The sequence below is a fragment of the Hemiscyllium ocellatum genome, chromosome 15, assembly GCF_020745735.1.
Source record: "Hemiscyllium ocellatum isolate sHemOce1 chromosome 15, sHemOce1.pat.X.cur, whole genome shotgun sequence".
Taxonomy (NCBI): domain Eukaryota; kingdom Metazoa; phylum Chordata; class Chondrichthyes; order Orectolobiformes; family Hemiscylliidae; genus Hemiscyllium; species Hemiscyllium ocellatum.
This window is the reverse complement of record NC_083415.1, coordinates 31,713,408-31,733,386: the sequence shown is the minus strand read 5'-3', so window position 1 is coordinate 31,733,386 and position 19,979 is coordinate 31,713,408. Positions and strand designations below refer to the sequence as shown.

At 39.9% G+C, this 19,979-nt stretch overlaps 1 long non-coding RNA gene across 1 annotated transcript in view; it reads right to left on the bottom strand.

Moving 5' to 3' along the window:
• The window catches only part of LOC132822736 (uncharacterized), a 59,855-nt gene that overhangs the window by 27,614 nt on the left and 12,262 nt on the right, over window positions 1-19,979 (bottom strand). The window contains exon 3 of the long non-coding RNA XR_009645468.1: window positions 2,470-2,616. This is a non-coding gene — a long non-coding RNA (uncharacterized LOC132822736). The remainder of the gene's footprint in view (window positions 1-2,469; window positions 2,617-19,979) is intronic.

The window sequence follows — 19,979 nt, the reverse complement described above, 5'->3', positions numbered from 1 at the left end:
TAGATGCCAGAAAAGGGAGCATCTCAGCTGAATGTGACAGCAGGAAATGGTTGACCCTGCACCCCAGTAGTATGACTCTCCACCATTTCTGCCACCTTCAGCAGGACGTTATCCCCAAACACGTCTTCCCTGTCCCTCCACTGTCAGAGTTCTAGGAACCATTCCAGTCCACTTCTCCAACGCCCCTAACACTTCCTTACTACCCTCATAGCCCTCACAAGGCAATTTTGGGTGTATCACTTGCCAATTCACTTCTGCCCTCCTTACTGCCCTAGGTGCCAATACACTTTACTTGTACTTCGTTCAATCTGTACTCACTGCTCACAATATGCTCTCCGTTATATTGATAAAACAAGACACAGATTAAGTGACCCATTCGCAGAATATCCCCACACTATCTGTGAGAATGACCCAATTTTCCAATTCCTTACCATCCATTCTGGACCTATTACAGTGTTTCAACAAAGATCAAAATAAGATGAAGGGACAACAATTTTCAGTTTATCATCTCTGGGGCTTAAACATTGAGCTCAACAAATTCAGAGCATGACCTCTTTGATCCATTCTGATTACAACAACCCCACATCCCCCCCCACTCCCCAATTGTTTCTTGCTGGCTTTGCTGTCGCAAAGCAGACTCGAATTTCTCCTTTTCACAACTACCATTTACACTTGTTTTACATATCTATATTTCCTATGCCACCATATTACTCCCTATGTATTTACTTTAGGTACCCACTGCATGTAATCCATTTGCTCCTCCTCTTCTTCAGATATTAGCCTACACCCCATCTTCCAACTCCTTTCAGTTCCATAGAAAAGTCATGTCAGACTCAAAACATCAAGTCCACATCTCTCTCCACTGATATTGCCAGCCCCATTGAATTTCTCTAGCATTCTCTCTGTTTGTTTCAGATTTCCAGTATCAGTAGTGTTGGTGAATCTTGTAACGGTGAATCTACGATGGTCAAGGAAGGCAGTATCATTGAAAATGGAATCTCTGAAGGCACTCTCTTAACACCTCACATGCAGCCAAAGTGTCTAGAACAGGTGTTTCATTTCTCATCCTCCCATTCTTCCCATCTTCTCCTCTTTTCACCCTTTCCACAAGCAGTGACTTCTTGAAGCAGTACCTTCATGGTGACATTCTTATATCATAGCATATCATCAAAATTTTAAAACCCAGTCCAACATGTACCAAGCAGTCAAGACAGCTGAGCTGCTGCATCAGCAATCCAGTTGTCTGCCGCACAATGCTTTTCTTTATCACAACAACAGAAATTACTGGCCAAACTTAGCTGGTCTAGCAGCATCTGTGGAGAGAGAAAGCAGTTAATATTTTGGTTACGTTGATCATTTTCCAGTTAACAAAACGTTAACTCCATTTTCTCTCTACAGATGCTGTCAGACCCTTTGAGCATCTCCATCAATTTCTGTTCTTATTTTAGATTTTCAGCGTCCGCAGTTCTTTGTTTTAGAACACAGAACATAGAACAGCACAGCACAGTACAGACCCTGCAGCCCCCGAGATTATGCCAACATTTTATCCTACTTTAAGTTCAAACTAACGTACATACACTTTATTGTCATCCATGTGCCTAATATATCTGACTCTACTACCACTGCTATCAGTGCATTCCATGCACCCACCACTCTCTATGTAAAGAACTTACCTCTGACATCTCCCCTAAACATTCCTCCAAATTATTCCCCCTCGTGACAGACATTTCTGTCCTGGGAAAAAGTCTCTGACTATCCATTCTATCTATGCCTCTCATAATGGGGCGACACGTGGCTCAGTGGTTAACACTGCTGCCTCACAGCGCCAGGGACCTGGGTTCAATTCCTTGGTCAATTGTCTTTGTGGAGTTTGCATATTCTCTGCGTGGGTTTCCTCCGGATACTCCGGTTTCCTCCCACAGTCCAAAAATGTGCAGGTTAGGTGAATTAGCCATGCTAAATTGCCCATAGTATTAGGTGTAGGGGAATGGGTCTGGGTGGGTTGCTCTTCGAGGGTTGGTGTGGGACTTGTTGGGCCGAAGGGCCTGTTTCCACACTGTAGGGAATCTAATCTAATCTCATAATCTTGCCTGCCTCTATCAAGTCACCTCTCATCCTTCTTCGCTCCAATGAAAAAAGCTCTCACAACTTTTCTTAATTAGACATGCCCTCCAGTCCAGGCAGCATGTTGCTAAAGCTGCTCTGCACCCTGTCTAAAGCTTCCACATCTTTCCTATAATGAGTCGACCAAGTGCAGTCTAACCAGGGCTTTATAGAGCTGCAGCATAACCTCAGGACTCTTAAACTCAATACCTCTGCTAATGAAAGCCAACATACATTTCTTCTTAACCTTCTTAACAACTCCATCAACTTGGGTGGCAACTTTGAGCAATCTATTGTGTTCAAGTCTCACACTGCTGCAGGGATACCATCATACCATCTCTGAACATGTCAATTAAAAATTCCTACCCAGAGGAGCTCCTGAAGGGATGGCCTGGAGCTGAGATGACTGACCTCCAACAGTGATAATCATCTTCCTATCTGCATCAGATTGCTCTTACTATGTGTCTGCTGTTCTTGCGTGATGGTTGGTCATCATGACAAGCCATTATGCTTCTGAGGAGAGAGAAACAGAAATAAAATTTCAGATTCGTGATCCATACTAGCTCAATGATCACTGATATCTGTCTCTCAATACAGATGCTGCTTAATGTGCTGAGCGTATCTGATTTGTAACAAAAAACGGCCTCATTGCCTCCTCCCCAGAAAGCAATTAGGCTTTCTTGTGAGCCTCTCATTGTCCTTCAGCTTGAAATCCAGCAGTAACTGCCTGAGACCTGGCTTGGCTATTGGCATAATAATAAACAGACTTTTTAAATTAAAGCATGCAGAAAGTTTAACCAACTTGCTCAGCAAAATAAAAATCAATGTCAAAGCAATAAATTGCTCTCTGCTTTTTAAAGCCACAGGGCCAACTAATAAAACCTTATTTTGGTTTTTCAGTTCAGAAGCAGGACTGGAGAAAGGCAGACTGGGTCCCAGGCTCTGGTCACCAGAAAAGAAGAAGGGTTCAGAATTTGAGTTGGATTTAACACCGGTGTTACATTCCCCTCTAGTGGTGCACATCCCCAGCTGGCCTCGGCAGACTTCATATGAAAGTGGAGGTCAGAAGTGAATTGACTTTCAACCTGAGTTTTCCTCCTCTTCCACACTAAGTAAAAAGTTGTGAGGTGGGTCCATTTTGAGGACCTGATTCCACTCTGAGCACTGAGTTCTTAGAAACTATTTTTCCTGGACCGTAACATTGAACAACAAGCAGTGAGGAGAATACAGTTTGATCATTCTAACTGATATCTGGGCTGGAACCCTGATTAATATTTTTTCATTTCTCAGTCTCATGATATCTTTTTTCTTACACTTGCTGCACATTGTAAGACTATTAAAACACGTCACCAGTTCGCATTTTACAATACAATGCAATTTTAAATATTCCACTTTAAAAACTAAAAGAAAATCTTTGCAAATAACATAAACAATGAAGAAATTATTTCCTTTCAATCTTCTCCCATTGTTGGAGCCTAATTACTCTACCCTTTCCTTTGGAAATTCAAGCTGACTTTTTTCCAATTCAGCAGTTCCAAATTAAAAAGTTACTTTCAATTTTTCTCCTGCAACATATTGAGATGAAAATGGGATTCCTGTGGTTTTCTTGAATAGAGTAAATTCACTTTTTCAGTAAATATGATACAAAATCTCATCCTGTCATTCCTTCAACTGTTAACTGAAACTTCAAATTTCTTTTTAAATGTTCCAAGTCTATCCGGGGATTGTAACACTAGCTAACCACAGATGTCATTTGATATTTTGGTACAACATTATTTGGCTCATATCTACAATTAAAATTGTGAACTTGGCTGAGGGAAGAAGAGAAATTGATATTGTTAGGATACACCAAGTGTGCCAATTGTCATGCTTTTGTGTTGCAAATTTTATGTTATTCTAGAACCCATGCAGCTGCTTAAGAATCCAGAGTGTAACAAATCCATACTCTTATAATTAATGTGATTGAGTAAGGACATAAGGATTTGTTTGTAAATTTGCAAGGCAACCATTTCTCCCTTATTAAGATGACATACCTAAGTAGAGGTCTGATGAACTTTTTTCATAACCGTGATTAATAAATCCTTATAATCAAGTTTGCAGTCTCAGTTATATTCTGTTACAGACCTATCTGGGAATGTATAGTCTCAAATTAGAGTCTTCCCTCTAACATGGGAATGTCACATTTCAAAATGTCACAGATGCAGAGGGTACACCACTGAAGATGTTAGACACAGGTGTATGTTACAGTTACTTAAATAGCTCAATTATTTTGGAGTGGTAATCAACCTTTCTGGCAATGATAACTAATTACAACAAATATGGAATTATTTTCTGTCAGATTTTAAGTTTACAGTGAATTTAAAACTCAAAATTTTTCATTTCTTTTCTTATTTTTACATTCTCTTCTCTCACTCACACAATGTCTTTTCATTTTTATCACACCATCCTTTGTTTCTTTTATTCTGTTCCAACATCCCTGAAATACCAAAGATTCTTTATCCAGCAGGTCTCCCTTCTTTCCTGCTCACCAAGTCCCATCTTTCTTCAGCTGATTTGATATTCATTTCATTCCCCTTCTCAGTCTTTCTACAGTTTATATACCAATTCTTAAAGTCTCTGGATAAGTACATATGCTGTTGGTTGCCCTTTTCATGAAGGTGGCAGCTGTCCTGTTACCTTTGCTGCACAATTATCAGATCAAACATTCAACAAATCAGTTGAAAAGGTTATTTTGCCTAAAATAAACAGGGACCAGTTTAGTTAACTGTATTGCTTGAACTGTATCCAGCTAAAATATGTGAGTCTGTCAAATAGAATCATACAGCACAGAAATGGACACTTCAATCCATTTCATTCTTGGTGACCAGGTTTCCTAAACTGAACTAGTCCCATTTGCCAGCATTTGGCCCATATCCCTCTAAACCTTTCATATTTGTGTACATGTTCAAATGCCTTTTAAATGTTGTAATTGTACCTGCCTCCACCACTTCCTCTAGTAGATTATCCCATACACGCACCAGCCTCTGTGTGAAAATGTTGCCCCTCAGATCCCTGATAAATCTTTCCCCTCTTGACCCATGCCCAGGAGTTTTGAACTTCTCTATCCTTGGTAAAAGACCCTGGGTATTCACCTTATCTAAGAACCATGTGATTTTATTAACTCCTATAAGATCACCTCTCAGCCTCTGAAGCACCAGGGAAAAACGTCCCAATGTCCCCTTACAACTCAAACCCTCTGGTCCTGACAACATTCTTTTAAATGTGTTCTGTGACCTTTTTAATTTAACAACATCATTTCTATAGAAGGGCAACCAGAATTATAAGTAGTATTATAAAAATGGTCTCTCCAATATCCTGTACAGCCGCAACATGATGTTCCAACTCCTATACTCAATGTTCTGATCAATGAAGGCAAGGGTGCCATTGCCTTCTTCATCATCCTATCTACCTGTCTTCCACTGAAAGTAGGACCTTGTGAAATGTCCTATTTTGGAACCATACATATTGAACTGTTATACTTGAACAGAGCCAACCTGATTATGATGTTGATAAAACCCGTCCAGTAATAATATGACACTCTGATAATGAAATGCAAATGCAACTGCTTTAGGTCTATGTGGAGTTCCAGAGTTTGGCACCAAGTTCTTCTGCAAAGCCATTTTATTTAGTTCCTTACCCTTCACTTTGTAAACTTTGATTAATGCTGCATCCCCTAATTTTGGATAATTATTTTTAGCTCATGCTTGCTTTAAGATTTTCCCAACTGCTGGCCACAAATTTCAGCTGAGATGATCTTCAAATTGCAGCCATTGCAAATGGTTGGATATTTCCCAGCTGTCGTCGGACCTTCAGGTTTTCTTGCTTCAGCCTGCAGCAACCTCATTTTGTTGTCATTTCAGGCATGGATTTCTTCCTCCCACAACCCTTCTACTTCTGAGTCTGAAAGATATACCACAGCAAGACAGCATTCTAGGAGTCACAACAGTAGGACAAAAAACATCACAGGAGATCAAATAGTATTTTGGTGACCATCTTCTGTCTAGTATATATACATTATAGTCAGGCATCACATCCAAATATCATACACCAGATCACATAACACGTCAGATGTTGTAACAATGCAAGCATTCAATGAAACGTGGAGATAAAGGCTTAGAACTTGAAACTCATCAAATATTCACAAGTGTTACATGGCCTCTTGTCAAACAATGCCACGCTGTCTATGATATAAAGGTTTGTACAATAAAGTGGAAGGCATTCATGACAATATTATACTTAGGCACATATTCTAACCATTCAAAACAGTGTTTTACATTTTTATGAAAACCAGACAACTACAATGTGTGCATTTTGTTTTGTTGACTGAGCACATCTTCTAATTAACAAATCTAATGATTTGAAATAGAAATAAAATGCAATTGTGTTTGTACAGAAAATGGTTTTACAACCTATTTTAGTATTGTGATATGATAACTTACTCTGGACTCAGAGACGTGTGTTGGCTTCAGTATTTGGTTGGAACTGATACAGTGTCAATAATTTGGATGGCCCACTCTGAGGCAAAACAAAACAGCATTAAAGGGCCATTTAATTGTTACACACACACACACACACACACACACACACACATATATATATATATAAATATTTAATTTTCATTTTGAAGTTATGTTCTTTCAGATCAGTGAGTCAGAAAGTGTTCTGGAAGTGCCGATCCATTTGAAACCGAATTCCTTGTTACAGTCCACAGTACAGTTGTGAAACCCAGACAAAATTAGGGGTTTTCCATGTTCGTTGTGTGAGGGGGTGGATGTGCTATATTTTGAGACCAAATTTGCACTTTTACTTCGGAGAGCTACTGGTAAAAGGATAGCTTGTTCAGAAAACATGGCCATAGTTCAGAGTTGTAAAACTGGATAAAGAGCTTTAACTTGCTAATAAAGGGAACATTACAGTTGTGGAAAAGCAGAGGAGCAAAGAAATATGCGGGCAATACAGTTTTTTTTTAATGTTGACAGTGTGTAGACTCTTCTACAAGAAGTATATCAGAGGAAGATAGCAACATTTAGTTCCATTAAAAGTAAATTGCCCAAAGGGAAGTCACTACCCAAGGTATTGCAGTCACCCAAATCCTGAATAGCTGGCTGCAGTTGGGGAAAATGATTTGTGTCCTTTTCATTTACTCATGCAGTGTGTATTAGTCCCGTCATAGTTGGCAATGGCCTTATCATTTGTAAAATGCCATTGTCCATTTGTGCGCATATTTTCAGTGAAGCTAGCCCATGCTTCTTGCAATGCCAATGTAAATGAATCTAGAGGGAAAAGCTAGTTTAAAAATATGCAATATAACAGAAGTGAGCATATTGATTGTACCAATCTTCATTTTGAAATGTATGAGACAAGTTGGACCAGTATGTTTCATTCACCAGTTTTGTCTGGTTTTTCCTTCAGAGATGGAACACAATGTTGGCTAAGGAAACTGGACTGGGTGCTTCTCAACCATTGTACCAGAACAAAAGTGAATGTGTTTTCCCTGGGAAATGGCAGTTGTTATTTGCTTAAAGAATGTGTTCATGAAAACTGTCTGATAATACAGGGGAAATTCAAGGACAAGACATGATGCAGTAATGGATCATGTCTCAGAATATTTTAATATAATCTTGTAAAATTAAAATAACTTTTAAAGAGAAACTTGCAAATGTTTTTACAGCAGTTAGTACACTAATCATGAATGACAAAATGTGAGGGGTACCATCGAAATAAGTAGTTCCCAATGAAGGTGGCACTTTGGTTAATTTTATTAGAAAGACATTTGGCAAAGCAGAAAGTGAACAATGGAAATCCTTCAAAGATGAGATGGTTTGGGGACTGAAAAGATACATTTCCATTTGGAGAAAATAAATAGTATCCAAATGCTGGGTGATATAAGGATGGAAAGTTGATTTCTATAATTAGAGCTTGTGATGCGACCTGCTCACAGCCATGCAAATCAATGGCATTATTTTCATTTATCCACCACATCTACCTGATGTCTTCAATGGCCTAAGTGGCTCCGGTGCTAATTCCCAGTACTCCGAGCTGCCAGTGGCTCTGTGCACTGAAGGAGGGCCTCAGCAGCATTCTCTGCTCATTCGATGATGCAGGCAGCCTGCTCTGGTTCAAGTTTCCCTGCTTTTCAAAAGGAGACTGCACACATTCAAACACACCTGATGACAAGATTCAATGATTCATCCCACTATGTCTTAGCAACTAAGAAAGAGGTCTCCATACTTCAGTGATGTAGCATTTGTGACTGTGGTGTGTGTGCATATTCCCGAAAAGGTAAAATAGCCTTTCACACTCACCCTGAAGACGAAATAGCTTCATGTCTCCTGGGAGGTGCATGCTTTTAATTGATATCCACCATGTGATAATGCTCCAGCAAAACAATGGAATAACCTCACATGGTGGATCTATGTAAATGAATGAATGAATCCTCATAGTGTGTCTCAGGGCCAAAATACTAAAAGCCTTTCACATTACTCAATACAGAACATATCCATCACTCACTCATTGGTCCTTCCTGATCATAGGGATTCACATCTACCATTCACATATTCCAACTTGCCCACACATATCTATCAGCACTGCCAGCTTTTCAATCATCTTGTCCTGTCTTCAGAGATCTCCAGCTATTGTGCTATGGCAAGTACATTAGGGTGTCACAAAGTAAGTCACAATCTGTTCTATCTCAGGTTGGAAAAGGTCACCCATTGGATGAGCAGATAAATTAATTGCTGGAGTCCTCTGGTGGAGATGATTCTCTGTATCATGGGGACCAGGGAACATGCAACCTTTGTGTCTGGCACACCATTGAGGTAAATTGACAGTCCTGTACCCCTCAGCCTGACTATTGATTCAAGTGGAAACTGGAGATGTAATTAGCACCCCTTCCCTATTCTGAGGATTTGTTAGGCAAATCCTATTATTGTTTTAGTTCTCCCATTTAACTTCCATCAATAGTTTTACTATCTCCAGTCTTATTACAGTGGACATAAAATATTTTCTTTATGTATCTTTTAGGTTCTAGCCTTTCTCCTTTATTGTTTGGACATCTTTATGTTTGCTCCTAATACCTTTCTCCCCAGCTTTTCTATTCCTCCAGTTTTCCTGTAGACTTCTATGTGACCATTTCCTCACATGTAACCTGTATGAGATATCAAAGGTGTCTGCCAGAACTGCTGCTTTTGAATCTTTGATGCTTAATGTTCTTCTAAAAAAAACCTTAAGTGTTATTGGAATACCATTTCAGAATTCAAGTCGTTCAGTTATAACGCGCATTCCATCAACACAAATTCGCTGTAACGTGATTGATGAATTGGGGGCACTGTTTCTACAGTGCAAACTTTTAAAATGTGTGCTGGCTGTAACACAATTACAGCGGCAACACTGTAAGCACTATTTCTAAAATGCAATTTTTCTATAATGCATGGTTGTACACAAATGCAACAATCGCGTTATAGAACTGACTGTTCTTCCATAATCATGATTTCCCTGATGTTCTCAGATTTTTCACTAACCTCAGTGCTTGACATCAGTGATCTTGTAATATTTTCTTTTCTCTTACAAATTGTATAAATATCTGATTAGGTTTTATTTTTTGCAGTTTAATTGTTAAGCTTCTGAAACAAGCTCCTAAGCATTGAGCCTTTTTTAAAAACAATTTCCATCGTCTGTACATTGTTCTTTTGACAATCTGGTGTACACACATACAGTAGTTTCTGTCAAAGCACTCTGGATCATTAAAATATAAACCTCGTTTGGTCACTTCATCTTCCCAGTTCCCTTTTGCAAAAGAGGCAAAATATTTTTTCCACTTTATCCTCTGTAAATTTAGGTACTAAATGAGGATTTACAATTGAATTGAATTTCTTATTGGAATCAGAATCATTCCTTGAGCTACTGACTCTTCTTTCTTCCTTTCTATTAAACCTTTTTCTACTCACTTCACCTGAGTTTTCTCCATCTTTGAAGATCAAGCTTTTTAAATTCTTTCATTTTCTACTTTTAATTGTTTATTTTCTCTCCTCACTCCAATTCAAGATTTCTTATTTACAGTTCTCTTTGCCATCTTACTCCTCCCTTCTAACTTCTTTATTTTCCTTCTCACTTCGCATTTTTAAAATTCTTTTTCCTCTAGTTCAACCTTTCTAATATCTCTTTATATCGCTATCCTTCTGTGTTAAGTTTTCTGATTTCTGGATAAGACTTAGCTAATTCTAGGAGTGCCATATCAGGTGGGTCAGTCACCAGTTTAAATACCTTCACTGTAGTTTATCTACAGTGGCATCCTACCATGAAAGGATGTTTCTCTTTGTGGCAGACGCTAGAACTAGGGAAGACGGCTTAAAAATAGAAGACTTCCAAAGAAGAGAGAGAGTGTGAGAGAGAGAGAGAGAGGTTCCTTTTTCTCTGAGATTGTCATGAGTCTTTGGAACAATCTTTCCAGAGAGTGACGGAGGCAGAGTCATTGGGCAGAACCTTATAGGGGTGTGAACAACATGAGCTATGGTCAAACCAAAACAGAAATTGCTGGACAGGCAAATCTTTGGAGAGAAAGCAGAGTTAATGTATTGAGTCCTGTGGCCATCCTTCAAAAGAAGATACGACCAGAGCTGCTGAGTTTCACTAGAAATTTCTGCTTTTGTTTCAGATCTTCAGCATCCAGAGCTCTTTATTTTATTTTAGTGAGCTAAGATGAGGTGTGTGGCAGATTCAGGCAACAAGTTCAGTGAGGCTCAACTTGACGTCAGAAGCAACTCATGCCATCTTTTAATTTTTGCACAAGTCATGTGACAGGATGGACAGCAACGAGTTACCAGTTGACAGTGATTATTTCACCACACAACAGTGCTACTGAGTTTCCACCCAGAGGCAGAACACATGCTGGGCTCCATCCTTATTCAAAGGTATCATTTATCTTTTGAGCCAGTGAACTGTTGCATTTGGAAGGTAAGACCCTACAAAAATTGTTACATGCACATATTTTGGAAGTGTTTGCACTATGGGAGACTTATGGATTAAACCCACTGAGATAACGGATGAGCATGCATCGGTAATTCTGGTGAAGCACACAAAAGTGTTTACCAGTCATAAACACGATTACAGTTACTTGATAGGCGATGTACTGGTTGATGGCCCAAAATCAAAACCAAAGAGATAGTACACCTCTCTTAAGAATGGGTCAGGTATGACTGAGAGTCTTTTCCTGATGAAGAGCGTATGCCCGAAATGTCAATTCTCCTGCTCTTTGGATGCTGCCTGACCTGCTGTGCTTTTCCAGCGCCACACTTTTCGACAATGATTGAGAGTCTGTCAATTATATTGGTGAGGAATTCCCAATTGAGGAAAAAGGTGGACATGTGGAGAGTAGCATCATCAGAACAGATGCAACAGAGACAGGGACACTGGGGGATGGAATCGAGTCCTTACACGAAGCAGGGTGTGAGGATGTATAGTCAAGGTAACTGTGGGAGCTTGTTGGTTTGTAGTGGATATTAGTGGCCAGCCTATGCCCAGAAATGGAAACAGAGATTTTGAAGAAGGGGAAAGAGAAGTCAGATACTGACCAAGTGAAGTTGAGGGAAGGCAAAAAAAGCAGAGCTTGTACCTGCTGAATTCAGCTCACTGCTTGCTCCACATGACTTCGATGTTGGGCACTGGACAACAATATCTCAGGGTAACATCCACAAGCACCAGTTGCACATATCCTTTGTCACGGACTTTGGCATCCAGCATCTGCCAGCCCATCACATCCATCATGGCACCTCTATGATACACTGGCAGGCCATTTATTAAGCACTGTCTGGCTTTATAGAGTGCACCAGCAATTAGCACTGAGAAAGTCATGGCACAGACATTGTGCATGCCAGGACAGGTACTCAGCTCACAGATTAGAACAGGCTGCATCTCAGGATTGCTTATTTGCTGTCTTAGCCTTTTCATCATTAAGACCAACCTGCAAGTTTGTACTATCCATTCTTTGTTTTGCCTTGCCAGGGAATGTAGCTGCAGAGTAGGTAAAGTGGTGGAGTTCTACAGGCTCTCCTATCGCAGGGACATTGGGTGGTCACTCAGCCAGCATAGCACCAGGTTTCTGCTTAAGCTCAGCTTGAATGTGGATATATGATGCAGACATGTCCCTCATTATCAAGATTCAGCATTGCTCACTTATGACTGAACACTTCCGCTCTGTCCGTAGAAATGACCCAAACCTTCTAGTTGGCTACCATTTCAATAAACTGCTTAGTTTTCATGCTGACATTTCTATCCAATATTCTAATGGAGCACAAGCTCAAGGAACAACACTTCATTTTCCTCTTAGACACTTTACAGACTATGGGACTAATTATTGAATTCCAGAAATTCAGAACCTAACTGCATGGTATCTGTTGTCTATTTCTCTTGCATTCTTGACTCCATTTGCTCCCAACTCCACTGCCTTGTCTTGTTTATGACTTGCTTATATTGCCATTAAGAGAGAAAAGCCATTTTGCTCTTTTGACACCTTACATCACATGAATTTTAGATGTCTAGTTCTCTTTCACCACAATTAACAGCTCCCTTTGGCTTTTAGAATTAAAGGGATGGTGTAGTGGCTCAGTGGTTAGCACTGTTGTCTCACAGAGTCAGGATCCCAGGTTCGATACCACACTCAGGCAACCGTTTGTGTGGAGTTTGCACATTCTCACCGTATTTGCGTGGATTTCCTCTTGGAACTCCCGTTTCTTCCAACTGTCCAAATATGTGCTGCTTTAGTGGATTGGCCATGCTAAATTGCCCCACAGTGTCCAGGGATGTGAAGACTAGGTGGATTAGCAATGGGAAATGCAGGGTTATTGGGTCGATGGGCTGTTCTTCAGAGGGTTGGTGTGAACTCAATAAACTGAATGGTCTGTTTCCACACTGTAGGAAATCTAGAGGTCTACACCATAGAAAAAGGCTCTTTGGCCTATTGAGTCCACGTCAGTCACAAACAACTAACTATTCTAATCCCATTTTCCGGCATTTAGCCCATAGGCTAGCATGCCTAATTATTGCAATACTTTTTAAATGTTGGAGGGTTTCTCTGTCTGCCACCCTGACAGTCAGTGAGATCCAGATTCCTGCCACGTTTTAGGTGAAAAAAAGGGATTTCCACACATGCCCTTTAATTCTCATGCCCCATACCTGAAATCATTGTCCATGTCATTGAAGCCTCCTGTCTGCTCTCTCTCTCTCTATATATATATATATATAGCTCATAATTTAATACATTTCGATCACATCCCCCCTCGGTCTCCTCTGCTTCTAAGAAAACTGCACCAGTCTACTCAATTTCGCTTCATAACTGAAACTCTCCGGACTCGGCAACTTCCTGGTAAATCTCCTCTGCACCTTCTCCAGTGCAATCACAACTCTTATATAATGTACAAAGCTAAAAATCACACAACACCAGGTTATAGTCCAAGCACTAGCTTTCGGAACGCTGCCCCTTCTTCAGGTGGCTGTAGAGTGTAAGATTCTAGGACACAGAATTTATAGCAAACATTTATAGTGTGATGTAACTGAAATTATATATTAAAAAAGACTTGGATTGTTTGTTAAATCTTTCATATTTTAGAATGGACATGTTGTTTCAGTGCTTTCATATGTAAATTCCAGAACATGTAAATTCTGTAAAATATGTAAATTACATTCTCAAGTGAAACTTAACAATGGGTATCGTGTTGGCTCAGGTAATGCATTGAAGGTGTAAAGTACTCTGTGTGAGGCTGTCTGTGCCCCAATGTTCAGACTGATTCTAATCTAAAAAAAGGCTTTACAGAATCTTACATGGATTATGCAGTTTTTGAGCAAAATAAAATGATGTTCTGCAAGTACAAATTCACCCCACAATCTTGTGTAGGTGTGTGTATGTGTGTGTCTGTGCGGCAGAGGCACGTATGAGTGCCTGTGAGAGAGTGTGTGTATGTGTGTGACTGTGTGTGAAAAGGGGTATAAGTCTGTGAAAGGGTACATGTGTGAGTGTATGTGTGAGCGTGTGAGACACACCTTGTGTATGAGAATGGGCCTGTGTGAGTATATGGGTGTGTGTGTGTGTTTATGTCTGTGTGTGTGTGTGTATCTATGTGTAGTACAATGGGGTCACCTGTAGTGTAACATGGACCCAAGGTCCCAGTTAAGGCTATCTCCATGGGTACCGAACTTGGCTATCAGCCTCTACTTGGCCATTTTGCATTTTCCCTGTCCCAAAGTCCGCCTTGGAGGATGTTCACCCGAAGATCTGATTATTAGAAACTGACTATTAGAAACTGATTAGCTCCGGTATCTCTCAAAATTGTAACTTTTTTCTCTTCTCCCCCATTCTTCCTGAGTAAACTTTACCCACAGAGGTGAAGTCACTAACTAGAGATCAGACACCAATTCCATACCCAGCCCCTGCCTGGGCTGTGCACTCTCCTGCAGCTCCTCAACTTTTCTTGGGATTTCCTTTACTACTTTCACTTATCACACTCCCTCAGCTCCTTTTACCACATCTTTTCTCACAATGCCTTTCTTAAATGACCAGCACTGTGATCTTATACGTCCCACCTTCTGGCAGTGAAAACATATTTTCCAAGTAACTTTCTTAAACCACTGGCACTGTAATTTTCTGTGTCCACTCCATTACAATGAAAAGACCTGAGACCTTTCACCTCCTCTTCACCCCTTGGGCTCTTTTTTCACCTGTGGTAAACCATTCTCACTGTGACCTACTCTTTGTTTTGTAGTGAAGGATCTCCCCCCTCCCAATTTCTGTCCTCACAGGATGAAATTCCTGTCGGAAGCGAAAGCACCAATGCATATTCGTCCACCATCTATTTCAATGTTCTCACTTCTTGAACTTTCTGTTCATCCACATGAATTCTTATCATCTCTGGAAGTGAGTTTTTAAACTCCTCCGACAGAGTAATCTCTCTTAGAGCCTCATATGTCTTATCTGTTTTTAAGGCCCATACCTAACTATCAAAGTTACTAAGTTTATAATTCTTTTGAACTCAACCAGGTTCCGTCTTTATGTTTCTGAACCGCTGTCTATACGCTTTTGGTCCCAATTCATAAGTTCTCAAAATAGTCTTTTTTGATATTTGCATAATCTCTTGACCCCTCACCTGAGAGCACCTCAAACACCTCACGAGCTCTGCCTACCAGCTTAGTCTGAACTAGCATTACCCACAAGTTCTCTGGCCACTCCATTTGCTTTGCCAATTTTTCAAATGAAATAAAGAAGGCTTTGACATCCCTCTCATCAAAATGTGGCAATGTGTTAAAATATTTGTAAACATCACTACCTTCTCCCTTCATCTCCATCCTGTTAACTTGACTTTCCTGACTAATTCACAACTTCAATTTCTCTCTCATTCTGCTCAGCAAGGAACCTTCTCTCCTTTTCTTTTTCCTCTAATATGGCTCTTCTTTCCCTTTCTTTATCTTCTAATTCTATTTGTCTGAGTTGCAATTTAAGTTTTTCTAACTACTGCACTTATCTGTTCCTCTAATACACCTAAGCGCTTGACCAACTTTATTACAATTTCAGCTTTCCTTTTGTCCCTGCTTAAACCAAATTCTAGCTGCAAATGTGTTGCTGGTCAAAGCACAGCAGGTTAGGCAGCATCTCAGGAATAGAGAATTCGACGTTTCGAGCATAAGCCCTTCATCAGGAATTCCTGAGATGCTGCCTAACCTGCTGTGCTTTGACCAGCAACACATTTGCAGCTGTGATCTCCAGCATCTGCAGACCTCATTTTTTACTTTAAACCAAATTCTAACCTATTTGCTAATTCTAAAAGAATGTCCTCTGTCTTTCTAAACTTTCAAAGCATATTTGAGAAGCACCTTCAAACCCCAGAAACTCTGGGTAAATGTAAAGAGCCATTTCCCTCACTTTTAACTTAACCAATCACAAGTAACCAAAATTAAACAAATTTCTCACACATGTTTTATTTAATGATCTAGGACATGAATCAGTAAGCGTTTAAATCTGCGGGGATCTTTTGTACCCCAAACTTGTTCAGACCTGTCCAAATCCCTGACTGAATCTGTCCAAATCCGTCCAAACGTCAGTCAACAAACCCCCAGTATGTTACGACATGGAGGTGAACCCCTCTGTTAATTAAACCAAACACCCAGAAAAGTTCACCTCGCCTCGTAATCTTTTGAAATATGTGTGACAGAGAATCCCCAAACTTCACTATTTAAAGAAAATAACATTAATTTATTTTTAACTCTAAAATTGAACATTAAACAACAACTATTCACAATTCTAAGCCCACTTTCTCTTAACTGCATACTACCTGCCTCCAACTCTATAACAATATGCTCTTCCTATAAGACAGGGCTATGAGTGTGGGGGGTATGGTGGGGGATGAGGGGTATTGGTATGAGTGTCTGTGAGAGAGAATGCATATGTGTATGTGTGTGAGTGTGAGTGTAAAGGAGTACAAGTCTGTGAGAGGGTACGTCTGTGAATATGGGAGTGTATGCGTGAGTGTATGAGAGAGGGTCTGCGTGAATGAATGGCTCTGTAAGTGTTTGTGTGTGTGTGTGTGTGTGTGTGTGTGTGTGTGTGTGTGTGTGTAGAACAGTGGGGTCACCTGTCATGTGACATGAACCCAAGGACCTAGTTGTAGCCAACCCCATGGGTACTGAACTTGGCTATCAGCCTCTGCTCGGCCACTTTGCATTGTTGCCTGTCTGAAGTCCGCCTTAGAGGACGGTCACCCAAGTTCGAATGTCCTGGGCTGCTGAAGTGTTCTCCAACTGGGAGGGAACACCCCTGTCTGTTGATTGTTATGCACACAACATTTTGTGTGCAACCACTACAATTTGTTAATCCAGCCAGAACTCTTTTAATCTATTCCACAAATTACCACTCTCTCAGGTAACATGTCAGTAAGAGTGAAAATACATTCATCTCTTACTATTAGAGACTTAGTAAACTTACATCAACTTAATTCCAAAACCAAAGCCGCTGTCATGTTCTGTGACTTCATTCTTCTGCCAGTGGATCTCCCTTGGTCGTCTTATTTCTTTTTACTGTGTGTGTGTTTCACATGAAAAGGTACATTTGATAGAGTGTGTTTTCTATTTTCTTGACGGCAATACATTAGATGGGCAATTAGCTCTCCAGGAGTATATATGTTTTACATAAATCTTAAACGTTAATTACATTGTAATTATTTGTACCAAGCCAAATAAATCTCCAGTAGGTGCCTCATAATTTTGAATATGATGAATATATGGTGTTCCAAAGCCTGAAAGTTGTCAAGCTATAAATTATGACAATTTTATTAATAAATATTAACCACAAGACACAAGCTTTGATCTTTGGGCAAGTTTACTGGATACATCACTTCTGCTGAGGAAGCTCATTGGTGTAGCTGGGTCACCGAAAGTCTTTATGGAGTTTTTACAGCTCAGCTCTACATTCACCCAAAATTGGGACCTTTTTTAAAATCTTCATTTATAGGATCAAAGTATTGGTGATGAGGCCAACATTTATCGCTTATTCATAAGTCTCTTTAAGAAATTGGTGGCAAACTGCATTTTTGAACCACTGCAGTCCATATGGTGTGCAATCAATCATAGAAGGATAAGACAGCAATGTTAGAATAATAATATGTATTGCCAAGTCAGGACAATGTGTGCTTTGGAGGAGTGCCTGCAGATTATGATGTTCCCATACATCTACTGAACTCGTCCTTCTATGTGGTAGATGTCACAGGTTTAGTAGGTGATGTTGAAGATACATTGACAAACTATGAAATGCATCTTGTAAACACTACTCATTGCCACCAGTGACAGTAAATGTTTGGGGTGATGAATGGAGTGCTGAACAAGAGAGCTGCTTTATTTTCAATGTGTCAAGTTTCTTGAGTGTTGTTTGAGCTACAATGATCCACGAAACTAGGAATTACACAAAACGGATTTGTGCCTAGTAAGTATCGAAATGCTGGTCAAGGAATAAGCTACTCAATGCAGAACTCCTAGCCTTTGTGTGCTCTTGTAGCCACAGTATTTATATGGTTAAGTTGTTGATCAATAGTAACCGACCCTTAGGATGTATGCTTTGTTTAAAATAAGATATAACCATAACGAAAAAAAATGATAATTTAGTCAGTTTAATTTCAGTGGTTAGGGAACTTGTAGAAACAATAATTCAGGAGAAAATTAGTAGGCATATAAAGTCCATTAGTCATATGGCACAGAAATAGACTGTTCGGTACAACCAGTCCATGCTGAACATAATCCCAAACTAAACCAGTTCCACCTGTCTGCTCTTGGCCCATATCCTTTTAAACCTTTCCTATTCATGTACTTATTGTCATGTCTTTTAAACATTGTAACTGTGCTAACACCCACAACATCCTCAGAAAGTTCATTCCACACACAAATGACCCTCTGTGTAAAAAAAATTGTCCTTCGTGTCTTTTTTAAATCTCTCTACTCTTATCTTAAAAATATGCCCCCCTAGTCTTGAAATCCCATATCCTATGGAAAAGACACCCACCATTGACCCTATCTATACCCTTCATGATTATAAAAACCTCTGTAAGGTGACCTGTCAACCTCCCACAGTGAAAGAGTCCCAGCCTATCTTTATAACTCAAACCTTCCATACTCAGCAACATCTTGGTAAATCTCTTCTCAACCTTCACTAGCTGAATAATATCCGTCCTATAACTGGAACATGGACAAATCCAGGTTAGCTAAGGAGCACCAGCATTGAATTCTTAAGATAAAACAATAACCCAGAAATTATGAGGGAAGATAGTCATTGTAGCAGTGTACATTGGAGTTTTTCACTGTGACCATATAGAAATCCAATCAACAAGTGCCTGGGAAATTGAAATTTAATTATGTTTGCACCAGCTGTCCAATGAGGAGTTCACTCAGTGCCCCTCTTCTGCCTGTTTCCTGTCACTCTGCACATGCTTCGTTTACAAATAAACATCAAGCCCCTTTGAATGTCTCAAGTGGATCTGCCACTGTTAACATTTGGAACCATCCAGACAAATCCCCAACATGGAGTTAGAGTTAGATTGCAGAGTTCCAACTCACTTAAGCATAGTAGTTACCCAGGAAATGTTAGAGGATTTAAAACTTGCTCTAACTCCTGGGTGATTACAAAACTGAACCCTTGACTCACCACTGAATCCCACCTCCAACTATTCTCCCCCTCAACCACCAACATCCCCTCACCTAACACTGTGAAACCCCAACCCAACCACATCCCACATCCTGGATGCGACACTCGTCTCAGCCTGACCCCACTGTACCTGACATCTGACACTTTATTCATTGGAGCATTGAGTACAAAATCAAGGAATTTATGTTAAACTTGTATAAAACACCACTGCTGAGTGCTACACTCAAGGAAAGATGTGAGAGCATTGGAGAGGTTGGAGATGTTATAAACGAATGGTTCCAAGGATAAGCAATTTCAGTTTTGATGGCAGATTGGAGAAGCTGGAACCATTTTGCTAGGAGAGAAGACTAAGAGAAATTTTGATTGGAGTATTCAAAATCCAGAGAGGTGAAGATGGATTAAATAGAGAGAAAATTACTTTGGGAAGGATTAGATATGAAAGGGCACAGATTCAAAATAATTAGCAAAAGGAACAAAAGAGATATGAGGACAAAGCCTTTTCATATAATGAGTAGTTAGGCTTTGGAATTCAGTGAGAGTGTGACGGTGGCAAGTTCAATAGAGGCATTCAAAAGGGAATTGATGCTTATTTTAGAGTCATAGAGTCATAGAGATGTACAGCATGGAAACAGACCCTTCAGTCCAACCCGTCCATGCCGACCAGATA